This window comes from Myotis brandtii, unplaced genomic scaffold (assembly GCF_000412655.1).
Source record: "Myotis brandtii unplaced genomic scaffold, ASM41265v1 scaffold321, whole genome shotgun sequence".
Lineage (NCBI taxonomy): Eukaryota > Metazoa > Chordata > Mammalia > Chiroptera > Vespertilionidae > Myotis > Myotis brandtii.
Window position 1 is genome coordinate 743,076 of NW_005362314.1, and position 8,257 is coordinate 751,332.

Below are 8,257 nucleotides of genomic sequence, written 5' to 3' on the forward strand. Positions count from 1 at the left end.
GTATTTGTGATCCAGACTGCCTTAATTTGTGTTCACCTAAGAGTCAGTTTGTGGCTCAGCCTTTGGGTGGCAGTGTTTTGGGGTTGGCCTCTGAGGCTATATGGCTTCTCTACCCAGCAGCAAGGGTTTATTTTTTCTATTGCACTTAAAACTGGTTTGGGAAGGGCAACTGCCCAGAGCTGGTTCTTAAATAAACGTTACCCTGCTCTCGTGATAAAATTTTTTATACTACTATTTAGCAAGTTAGTAAAGACATGGTCTTCATGATAAGCTAATCTTATTTACTGGAAAGCACAGAAGGGCATACAGTTCCCATGTAGTTCTGCCAGTATATTCTAATATTAACCTGTGTGTCTTCCTTGCTAATCAACACTGGAAGTTTGTTTTTGTCACAATCTTCTAAAAGAGCCAATGCCAATAAAAAAGAAGCCAATCTCCCTTGACCTTAAAAGAAAATTAAAGCCTAAGGTCTACCCTCCTGGCCCCTCTGGGGTATAAGATTGGCATAAACCCACAGTGTAACAGTGCTGCTTTATTGGGGTGAGGTTGGGAGGGGAGACACAATGGTGAGGAGCAAAATCAATGAAAGGAATACATGCTCAGGAAGTAATAATGTTAAAATAGTTGTACACAAAATGGTTAACTGCAATCGCTTCCTTAAGAGGACTCAACCCATGGAAGAAAAATGTTAATTGTCATTGCAAAATACACCTGTAGGAAGTAGAAATTGGTTTCAGTAACATTAGTAGAGAATACATTCTAGAAATTGTAACATCCTGGCAGCAATTTAATATAACAGTCCCAGATGGTTAGGCTGAAGCCAACTCCTAATGAGGACGAAAGCTTTTTCTGTGAGGAACTTTAGAGAAATACTACACTGTGCATAACCAAATTGAATTGTTGTCGCTAGTGTGAAGTTTCATATAGTAAATGTTTTTTTTTTCTATATCCACTTCAATTTCACAGCAAGAGTGGCACAGGACACCTAAACACAGAAGAGAGCAAGATATCTAACTCCTTCATATAATAATGCATACAATTCAAAATGATTACACTATCATTACATCTAGGGCTTTCTGCAACTACAAGGTGGTGGTTATGGTAAGCATGGCCCCTGGTATCAATATCTAAAAAGGAGCCACCACCTTCTTTTACGTGTTTCCTTTTTGCGTTTTTTCTTAATTCTGCTGTGGTTGCTGCTTCTTGGGAAAACTGGTAAAAACAAAGTTTTAATCATTGAACATTGACACAGTCTGGCTATCAAGAGTTTAAAACCTGCCCTAACCAGTTTGGCTCAGTAGATAGAGCGTTGGCCTGCGGACTCAAGGGTCCCAGGTTCGATTCCGGTCAAGGGCATGTACCTCGGTTGCGGGCACATCCCCAGTGGGCAGTGTGCAGGAGGCAGCTGATCGATGTTTCTCTCTCATCGATGTTTCTGACTCTCTCTATCCCTCTCCCTTCCTCTCTGTAAAAAAGTCAATAAAATATATATATATATTTTAAAAGAGTTTAAAACCTTCAATCTTCTGGGGCAAAGAAAGCACTGTGCGACATTTAGAACTCTGGTTTACAAACAAGGTGGTCACAAATTTTCCTGTCTGGAAAACTTCCACAACTTTCCTGATCATCATCATAGGAGGTCTGACTTAAGTTTGTTACAAATAACATAAGAAAATTCTGGTTCTGGAGTGATGTGATGGTCCAATAAGTTCCATCTGATTACATGCCATTCGTTGAATACCCATAAGGATTGAACATTGTGGCACCAATGACAGGACCTGGTATCAGGTCATGAATTCCACTTTCACGAGTGACATTCTTTGCAGTAACACCATCTTTCATGTAGAACTGGTCCATAACTGCTGAGTCAAGCTCACTCATCAGAATTTCCAGGGTTTGATCTGGCTGACTGATTACTCTCTGGGAAATCCAACGTATACAAGTACCAACAGTCAGAATTCATACATTCCATACAATATGCTGCTCCGTTTGGGAAAACTGCATTAAGAAACTCTATTTCTTCCTGGAAATTCCGATGTGGGTAACCTTGGTGAGAAGGCTTCATGACATTCTTACAAGAATAAAAGAAGCTTTGAATTGAGTCAAACCCACTGTAACCCCAGCGAGTTTCAACAGGGGAACCAGTGCTTTCACCACGAGGGTGGTACCACATGAAACCTCTCCTGGAGACAAATTTGCTAGTCTCACTGAGTACAAAAGCTTCCTGCTTGTAATTTTTATTACACTTATGGTTGAACATTGCACATCCTTCAAAAGTATGTCCCAATTGGATCTTGAGATGGTGAGATTTGCATTGGGTTGCTGCCTGTAGAACCAAACCTCTAGTAACTTTTCAGTCCCTTCAAAAAAATGTACAACCTCCATCACTGTGAGACTAGCAAACAGCCAATAATCACAGAAAATCAACTAAATTAAATCTCTTTTCCTGCCACTGTTGCAGATTTTTCCAGCTGTTTCAGGTTCCCTCCTTTTTGGGGAGGTTGGGGAGGGGTTAGCATTATTTTACATTCACTTTTTTAATAAAAAATTAATAAAATTTTCCTGGCTTGTGTGTGTGTGTGTGTGTGTGTGTGTAAGTGAAAATTGAACATGAGTCTGTTGGAAATAGAGACTGGTCATACTGTGGAAGCCTCTGAACCATTTTTCAACTAGGCCTTGACTTTTGGATTCCTGGATTCATTTCGACATTATCCAATTTTAACAAGAATCCTGCTAAGTCATTTTAGCCAGAATCACATATCCTCCATTCCCCAGGTGATCACCTGGCTTTACTTCAGCAAGAATTCTCAGCTGCAAGCAAATAATCAAACAATCCTGTTGCTGAGGACTACTCAAGCTAGAGAATCTAAACACATTTGTTGAGCTCAAATAACTCTAGCAGCTGAAATTGCGATTCTGTTATCTGTTCTGGCTATATTATCCATCATTATATTTAACTGAACTGTGCCACAGCCCCAATAAAGCAGTTGTTTTTATATTAATCTCAAAATTCTATCCATTCTTATCTTGGAATGATCAAGATTTGGCTACTCTAAGAAAGGGTAAGATGAATGAGACTGAAGGAAATCAGGACTACAACTAATAGTCTCATATGCTTGGCATGTTTTCTACTGATGCAATTAAAAATTATACAACTGCAGATTTAAAATGGCAGTAGAATAAGTGGATGCTGCACGGACATGCTCCCAGGAACAAACTGGAATTACAATTAAAATACAGAAAAGCTGGAGAACCAAGATGGCGGCATAAGGTACAAACCTGTACGTGCTGCCCCCCACAACAACATTAAAACCACAACTATAAGACAAAACAGCTATCATCCAGAACCACGGGAAAGCTGATCGAGTGGAAGTTCTACAACTAGAAGGAAAGAAAAAAACGCATTGAGACCGAGTAGGAGGGGAGAGGCACCAAGAACAGAGGTACGGGGGCGCGCGAGAGGCTGCTGCACCTGGGTGCGCGGTTTTTTTTCAGTCGGAAGGGGACAAGCTCTCGAACGCACTGAACTCATTTACGGCGAGACGCTGGGGTCCCAGGCTCCTACGGGGAGAAACGGGACTGTCTTGCAGCGGGTCGGAAAGCGAAGGTGACTTTCTCACAGAGCTGCTCGCAGGTCTGTGGGGGCGCGTGGCACTCGGGGATTCGCGGAGTCAGAGTCGTGGGGTTGCTGACGACACCATTGCTGCTTGCCCTGCCCTGGGAACTCTCTGAGACCCCGCCCCACTACATCCCCTTCCAAGCTGTGCTCGGGCAGCCCAAAGGAGGCACCTGCGCTTTTGCAGCCTAACTGCAGTGAATCAGAGAGCTCCAAAACTTCCAAACAAAGAGGAGAAATCTGTTGATATTGCTGTAGCCCCTGCTGGGTGGACCCACCCACATAAGGGTGTCTCCAGCACAGACAGTGGCTCCTCGCAGTCAGCCGAAAATGCGAAGACAAAGAAACGTGTCACAAATGAAAGAAATGGAGGAAAGCAAACTAATGGAGGACATAGAGTTCAGAACCACAGTTATAAGGTTACTCAAGAATCTTCTACGAACCTCCGAGGAACTTAGTGAGACCTTCAAGGATCTTAATGAGAATGCCAAAAAAATGGAAAAGGACCAGTCAGAAATTAAACATACACTGACTGAAATAAAGAATAATATACAGAGATCCAACAGCAGACGAGAGGATCCCAAGAATCAAGTCAAAGATCTGAAATACGAAGAAGCAAAAAACACCTATCCGGAAAAGCAAAACGAAAAAAGAATCCAAAAATATGAAGATAATGTAAGGAGCCTCTGGGACAACTTCAAACGTACTAACATCCGAATTATCGGGGTAGAGACCTCATAGACTGGTAGGACAAATAGAGGTGGGAAAGGGCTGGCCGGGAACCCACAAACAGCAACTGAAGTTCTGGAGAGATATCTCAGCTGTGGAGGTTGCCAATGAGAACCTTGGGATATAATCCTCAAGCTGGGTCTCCCAGCAGAGAGCACCAGAACTGAGAAGGGTGCCCACATAACATCTGGCTGTGAAAAGCAGCAGAGTTGCTATCTGCCAGGGAGAGATGGCTGGAAATTCAGGCACCCTCTTAAAGGGCTAACACACAAAATTCCCTGTGGAGCCACCTGAACTGGAGCTGTGCAAGCAGAAGCCAGGACCAGGGACTCAGGGTTTAGAGCTCAGAAGGCAGACACCCCTGGTTTCCTGTGCGGAGTCATTCCCTCATGCAGCAGAGGACATCTTTCCCACACAGACATTTGCTCTACAGGCGGTCTAGGCTGTGGAAGGAGAGTTGACCCAACCTATTGGAAAACAGAGGATATAACCCTGATAAACATATATACATGCAACATAAGAACACCTAAATATATTTTTTTTAAAAACTTCTAGAAGATTTTAACAGAGAGATCGACAACAATACAGTCATAGTAGGGGACTTGAACACTCCTCTGACTTCACTGGATAGATCTTCCAGACAAAAACTTAACAAGGAAACAGAGATTCTAAATGATACACTGGATCAGCTGGATTTAATTGACATTTATAGACCATTTCACTCCAAAGCAGCAGAATATATATTCTTCCCAAGTGCACATGGATCATTCACAAAGATAGACCACATGTTAGGACACAAAACAAGTCTCTACAAGTTCAAGAAGATTGAAATCATATCAAGCATCTTCTCAGATCACAGTGGAATTAAATTAGAAATCAACTACAGTAAAAAAAAAACCCACCCAAAAACATTTAAACACATGAAGAATAAATAGCATGTTATTAAACATTGAATGGATTACCAAGGAGATTGAGAAAGAAATCAAAAACTTCCTGAAAACAAATGAAAATGAACACACAGCAACCTAAAATCTCTGGGACACAGCAAAAGCAATCCTGAGAAGAAAGTTCATAGCACTAAAGGCATGCCTCAAAAACAAGAAAAAGCCCTGACTGGTTTGGCTCAGTGGATAGAGCGTCGGCCTTTGGACTGAAGGGTCTCAGGCTCGATTCCGGTCAAGGGCATGTACCTTGGTTGCGGGCACATTCCCAGTGTGGGGTGTGCAGGAGGCAGCTGATCGATGTTTCTCTCTCATCGATGTTTCTAACTCTCTATCCCTCTCCCTTCTTCTCTGTAAAAAATCAATAAAATATTAAAGAAAAATCAGCAATAAACTATTTAACCCTACAACTTAAAGAACTAGAAAGTGAACAACAAGAAAATCCCCAGAGTAAGTAGAAGGGAGGAAATAATAAAGATTAGAGCAGAAATAAATAACATAGAGACAAAAAAATACAAAAAAATCAATGAAACCAAGAGCTGGTTCTTTGAAAGGATAAATAAAATTGTTAAACCATCAGCCAGACTAATCAAGAAATAAAGAGAGAGGACCCAAATAAATAAAATCGTAACCACTGACACCACAGAAATACAAGGGACTGTAAGAAAATACTATGAACAACTATATGCCAACAAGCTAGACAATGTGGATGAAATAGAAAAATTCCTAGAAAAATACAATCTCCCAAAACTGTATCAAGAGGAATCAGAAAACCTGAATTATTGAATAACTGATGAAATAGAAGCAATGTCCAGCAAATAAATGCCCAGGTCCAAATAGCTTTACAGGGGAGTGTTACCAAACATTCAAAGAAGAACTAACACCTATACACCTCAAACTATTTCAGAAAATCTAAGAGAAAGGAACACTTCCAAGTTCTTTTTATGAGGCCAGCATGATCCTAATTCCAAAACAAGATAAAGACACTACAAAGAAAGAGAATTATAGGCCAATATCCCTGATGAACATAGATGCAACAATCCTCAACAAAATATTAGCAAATCACATCCAGCAATATATTCAAAAGATCATACACCATGATCAAGTGGGATATAATCCAGGGATCAAGGCTGGTACAATATTTGCAAATCAATAAACGTGATACATCACATAGACAAACTGAAAAACAAAAATCACATCATCATATCAATAGATGCAGAAAAGCCACTTGACAAAATCCAAAACCCATTTTTTATAAAAACTCTCAGCAAAGTGAGAAAAGAGGGAACATATCTCAACATGATAAAGGCCATATATGACAAACCTACAGCAAACATAATACTCAATAGGCAAAAACTTAAAAAATTTCCCCTAAGAACAGGAACAAGACAGGGATGTCTGCTTTCACCACTCTTATTCAACATAGTACTGGAAGTCCTAGCCACATTGATCACCAAGAAGAAGAAATAAGAGGAACCCAAATTGGAAAGGAGGAAGTAAAACTCTCATTATTTGCAGATGACATGATATTGTACATAGAAAACCCTAAAGACTCCACCAAAAAACTGCTAGATTGAATTTGGCAATGCAGCAGGATACAAAATCAGCACCCAAAAATCGATGACTTTTTAATACACGAATAATGAATTCTCAGAGAGAAACTAAACAAACAATCCCATGTACCATTGCAACAACAAAAATTAAGTTACTTACGAATAAATTTAACTAAAGAGGCAAAAGAACTATACTAGGAAAACTACAGAATGCTGAAAAAAGAGATAGAAGAAGATATAAAAAGGTGGAAAAATATATCGCGTTCATGGATTGGTAAAATCAACATCATTAAAATGTCCATACTACTGAAGGCAATCTACAGATTCAATGCAATCCCTATTAAAATACCAGCAGCATATTTCACAGAGCTAGAACAAATACTCCAAAATTTATATGGAATCAAAAAAGACCCCAAATAGCTGCAGCAATTGTGAGAAAGAAAAACAAAGTTGGAGGAATCACAATACCAGAAATCAAGTTATATTACAAAGTCACTGTAATCAAAACAGATTGGTACTGGCACAAGAACAGGCATATAGGTCAATGGAATAGAACTGAGAACCCAGAAATCGACCCAAGCCATTACTCAATTAATATTTGGAGTCACAAGAGTCTCTTCAATAAAGGGTGCTGGGAAAATTGGACAGATGCATGCCAAAAAAAATGAAACTAGACCATCAACTTACACCATATGCAAGAATAAACTCAAAATGGATAAAAGACTTAAATGTAAGTTGTGAAACCATAAAAAGCCTAGAAGAAACCATAGGCAGCAAAATCTTAGTCATCTCTATTGCAATATGTTTACAGATACATCTCCTAAGGCAAAGGAAACTGAGGAGAAAATAAACAAATGGGAATACATAAAAATAAAAAGCTTCTGCACAGCAAAAGAAACCATAAACTAAATGGAAAGGAAGCCCATTGTATTGGAGAACATATTTGTCAATGAAACATCTGATAAAGGGTTAATATCCAAAATATATAAGGAACTCATACAACTTAACAAAAGGAAGACAAACAATCCAATTTAAAAATGAGCAAAGGACCTAAATAGATACTTGTCCAAAGAGGACATACAGAGGGCCAAGAGACATATGAAAAAACTAGGAGCCCAGTGCACAAATTCGTGCACCTTGAAAGGAACTGTGGACTGTGAGGCTGCGGTGGGCACAGGGGCGGGTCTCTGCCCATCCTCCACGCCCCCGCCTGGCCCCTCCCACCACGGCCCCTGGTCCCTGTCAGCCAGCAGTCCCACTTCCTCCACCACTGCTCCCACGTGCTAATGGCGCCAGCCCTGCTCGCACTGCTGATGAGAGAGTGATTGGGGCCAGCGCCATCAGTGGGTGCGAGCAGTGGTTGCTACCCTGATTGCCCCTCAGGAGCAGGGGGAGGTGGAGAAGCCCTCAGGGGTGAT

General features: G+C 40.6%; 1 pseudogene; it reads right to left on the reverse strand.

The window, feature by feature from the left end:
- Nucleotides 1-1,178: 1,178 nt before the first annotated feature.
- On the reverse strand, nt 1,179-2,385 carry LOC102245536 (annotated as a pseudogene).
- Between the last annotated feature and the right edge of the window lie 5,872 nt (nt 2,386-8,257).